Source organism: Perca fluviatilis, chromosome 19, assembly GCF_010015445.1.
Source record: "Perca fluviatilis chromosome 19, GENO_Pfluv_1.0, whole genome shotgun sequence".
Taxonomy (NCBI): Eukaryota; Metazoa; Chordata; class Actinopteri; order Perciformes; family Percidae; genus Perca; species Perca fluviatilis.
The window spans coordinates 10,187,858-10,193,028 of record NC_053130.1 but is presented as its reverse complement, the minus strand read 5'-3'; positions in this window follow the sequence as shown (position 1 = coordinate 10,193,028).

Below are 5,171 nucleotides of genomic sequence, written 5' to 3'. Positions count from 1 at the left end.
AAACACAAAGAAATGCAAAACAGGGCTCGCCCTGTGTCAGTAGCAATGAGGCGCAGTTACTCCCAGCTGGAATATTATATTAAACAAAAACACACAGTACCAGTCCGTGCAGCTGTGGGCGCTTTAAGTCCCTGTTCGCTGTCACCCTCATTCCCCGCAATCCCATAGGCCTACACGTATGATGTACGCACAAAGCTGCCAGTCAATATATGTGCATGAAAATGAACTGTTGTAACCCTGTAGTTGCATAGCCTAAGATAGAAATGCCTTACTTTCTGGAGTAGCCTAATAAGTCTTTTGTCATCCTGTAGTTCATTTCTAGTCGTTGTATCTGATTTGTGCATGGGATCTTAACCACAATTAGACGTTGAAGGAAATGAAAACATGTAACACCGTCACAAATAAATTGTCCTATGAATAGTCATATACATATGAGGTTAAAATGCATTTTAAAAGCCACATCATAGGCTCTAATTATTTAAAAGAGACCTGATATCAAACAGAACATTAGATAGCAAGCACAGTCAAGATACAAAGGTCAAACAACACTCTCCACTAGATAAGGAAAAGCAATAACTGGGACCATTCAGAAGACATTTCTTTCTTTCTCTTTCTTTCTTGGCAATTCATTCCTGATACAAATCTCAGTTTTCAAATGTTGTATGTGTCTAAAGCTATAGCTTATGGTTAAGCTATAAAAAAAAAAAATTACGTTACAAAATTGATCAGAAAGCAAGGACTTCTAAAGACTCTTGCAAATTGAAATATTTATTTTTATCTTATTTGATTTATTTTATATATAAGTAATTACTTAAATGTCAGAGTTGAAAAAACATAATCTTACATATTTTAAACATTTTATCTAAATGTGCAATTAAGCTATGTAAACTGATTCTTTAAAAAAAAAAAACTACAAACAAACATAGGTTATATAATCATAACTAAGACACACTAACAGACAAATTGCAGTTCATAGTGAGGTAATACCATAATAAATATATTAACAAGCACCATAAAAAGTAAAGATTCACCATAATGATTAATGTAACATTCTCTCCATTAAATGTATTTAAAGTCACAAGTGGAGCACTGCAGACATAATTCCAATCACTAAGGACTTATTGTATGTTATATCACAGTTTCCACAGTAACAAACACCATCAATTGCAGGACATATACTATAAGGAAGACCATCATTCTACAATAAATGCAATTTGCAATAATTTCTATAATGTCACAAACTCACTTGGGAGAAAGCCATACATGTGAAGATTATGGCTACCAAAGAGCACTAATTGAGTCCTGAAATGCTACCATCTTCTGGTTAAAAGTAATTAACTGTGTTGTAAGAGACGTTTGCATTGAGCAACTGAAATAAATGTAAGGATTTTAACATAGACTGTATATTAACTATACATTTAGTGGGTTAGCTTCCACGATAGAGTTAAATACTTTTTTGCACCATATGGTTGCAATAATAGTCTAACAAAGTTAACCTTGTTACACTGATGGGTAAGAATTAGGTCAACATTGTATAAAAATCTCTTAACAAGATTGAGTTCAGGCATTACCCAGCCAATCAATCATAGCCCACTCTGCCGTAAAGCTCTTCTTTTCTCCTGTAAATAAGGCCTGCACCATATGTATGCTCCAGAAAATACTGGTACACATACACACATACACACATACACACACACACACACACACACACACACACACACACATACACACACACATACATACACACACACACATACACACATACACATACACACATACACATACATATACACACATACACATACATATACACACATACACATACACACATACACACACACACACACACACACACACACACACATACATATACACACATACACATACACATATATACATACACATATACATATATATATATATACACATATACATATACACATATACATATACATACAGTGCCTTGCGAAAGTATTCGGCCCCCTTGAACTTTTCGACCTTTTGCCACATTTCAGGCCTCAAACATAAAGATATAAAACTGTAATTTTTTGTGAAGAATCAACAACAAGTGGGACACAATCATGAAGTGGAACGAAATTTATTGGATATTTCAAACCTTTTAAACAAATAAAAAACTGAAATATTGGCGTGCAAAATTATTCAGCCCCTTAAGTTAATACTTTGTAGCGCCACCTTTTGCTGCGATTACAGCTGTAAGTCGCTTGGGGTATGTCTCTATCAGTTTTGCACATCGAGAGACTGACATTTTTGCCCATTCCTCCTTGCAAAACAGCTGGAGCTCAGTGAGGTTGGATGGAGAGCGTTTGTGAACAGCAGTTTTCAGTTCTTTCCACAGATTCTCGATTGGATTCAGGTCTGGACTTTGACTTGGCCATTCTAACACCTGGATATGTTTATTTGTGAACCATTCCATTGTAGATTTTGCTTTATGTTTTGGATCATTGTCTTGTTGGAAGACAAATCTCCGTCCCAGTCTCAGGTCTTTTGCAGACTCCATCAGGTTTTCTTCCAGAATGGTCCTGTATTTGGCTCCATCCATCTTCCCATCAATTTTAACCATCTTCCCTGTCCCTGCTGAAGAAAAGCAGGCCCAAACCATGATGCTGCCACCACAATGTTTGACAGTGGGGATGGTGTGTTCAGGGTGATGAGCTGTGTTGCTTTTACGCCAAACATAACGTTTTGCATTGTTGCCAAAAAGTTCGATTTTGGTTTCATTTGACCACAGCACCTTCTTCCACATGTTTGGTGTGTCTCCCAGGTGGCTTTTGGCAAACTTTAAACGACACTTTTTATGGATATCTTTAAGAAATGGCTTTCTTCTTGCCACTCTTCCATAAAGGCCAGATTTGTGCAGTATACGACTGATTGTTGTCCTATGGACAGAGTCTCCCACCTCAGCTGTAGATCTCTGCAGTTCATCCAGAGTGATCATGGGCCTCTTGGCTGCATCTCTGATCAGTCTTCTCCTTGTATGAGCTGAAAGTTTAGAGGGACGGCCGGGTCTTCGTAGATTTGTAGTGGTCTGATACTCCTTCCATTTCAATATTATCGCTTGCACAGTGCTCCTTGGGATGTTTAAAGCTTGGGAAATCTTTTTGTATCCAAATCCGGCTTTAAACTTCTCCACAACAGTATCTCGGACCTGCCTGGTGTGTTCCTTGTTCTTCATGATGCTCCCTGCGCTTTACACGGACCTCTGAGACTATCACAGAGCAGGTGCATTTATACGGAGACTTGATTACACACAGCTGGATTCTATTTATCATCATTAGTCATTTAGGTCAACATTGGATCATTCAGAGATCCTCACTGAACTTCTGGAGAGAGTTTGCTGCACTGAAAGTAAAGGGGCTGAATAATTTTGCACGCCCACCTTTTCAGTTTTTTATTTGTTAAAAAAGTTTGAAATAGCCAATGAATTTTGTTCCACTTCATAATTGGGACCCACTTGTTGTTGATTCTTCACAAAAAATGACAGTTTTATATCTTTATTTTTGAGGCCTGAAATGTGGCAAAAGGTCGAAACGTTCAAGGGGGCCGAATACTTTCGCAAGGCACTGTATATATATATATATATATATATATATATATATATATATATATATATATATATATATATATATATATATAAGGTCAGGGATCTGGCTTGGCCAGTCAAGAATGGTCATAGAGTTGTTCCATTGCCACTCCTTTGTTATTTTAGCTGTGTGCTTATGGTCTTTGTCTTGTTGGACAGCCCAGTCTGAGGTCCTGAGCACTCTGGATGAGGTTTTCTTCCAGGATATCTCTGTACTTGGCCGCATTCATCTTTCCTTCAATTGCAACCAGTCATCCTGTCCCTGCAGCTGAGAAACATCCCCATAGCATGATGCTGCCACCACGTTTCACTGTTGGGATTGTATTGGGCAGGTGATGAGCAGTGCCTGGTTTTCTCCACACATACCGCTTAGAATTACCAACAAGTTCAATCCTGGTCTCATCAGACCAGAGAATCTTATTTCTCATATAGAGGGGAAGTCCTTCATGTGTTTTTGGCTTTTTGGCACTCTGCCATAAAGCCGACTGGTGGAGGGCTGCAGTGATAGTTGACTTTGTGGAACTTTCTCCCATGTCCCTACTGCATCTCTGGAGCTCAGCCACAGTGATCTTTGGGTTCTTCTTTACCTCTCTCACCAAGGTTCTTCTCCCACAATTGCTTGCTTGTTTGGCTGGACAGCCAGGTCTAGGAAGAGTTCTGGTTGTCCCAAACTTCTTCCATTTAAGGATTATGGAGGCCACTGTGCTCTTAGGAACCTAGACTTCTGCTGCAGAAATTATTTTGTAACCTTGGCCAGATCTGTGCCTTGCCACAATTCTCTGAGCTCCTTGGGCAGTTCCTTCAACCTCATGATTCTCATTTGCTCTGACATTCACTGTGAGCTGTAAGGTCTTATATAGACAGGTGTGTGCCTTTCCTAATCAAGTCCAATCAGTTTAATTAAACACAGCAGGACTCCAATGAAGGAGTAGAACCATCTCAAGGAGGATCAGAAGAAATGGACAGCATATGAGTTAAATATGAGTGTCACAGCAAAGGGTCTGAATACTTATACTTATATAATATATATATATATATATATATATATATAAATAATGGAAGTCATTTTCCATTCTTTTATGAAAAACAGGGTCTATTTCCATCCTCCATTATCGAAATGTAGAAATGCAAAGATTTTCTTCAGCATTGTGATAGAGAATGTAACACACTTAAAAAGCCTGCAAGATGTAAATGCAATACCCCCTTTTATACCAAAGGAAAAATGTATCAAAACCAGGTGAAAAGCAATTAGAAAACATTTAAGATCCACTGTAACTGATCAAACATGTTGGTCACATCACTGCAATTTACCTCTGAAACACACAGGTGCTGCGTTAAAGTGCTCATATTATGCTAATTTTCAGGTTCATAATTGTATTTAGAGGTTATATCGGAATAGGTTTACATGGTTTAATTTTCAAAAAACATCATATTTTTGTTGTATTGCACATTGCTGCTGCTCCTCTTTTCACCCTGTGTGTTGAGCTCTCCGTTTTAGCTACAGAGTGAGACATCTCACTTATATTCCATCTTTGTTGGGAGTCGCACGTGTGCAGTACCTAGGTAAGGA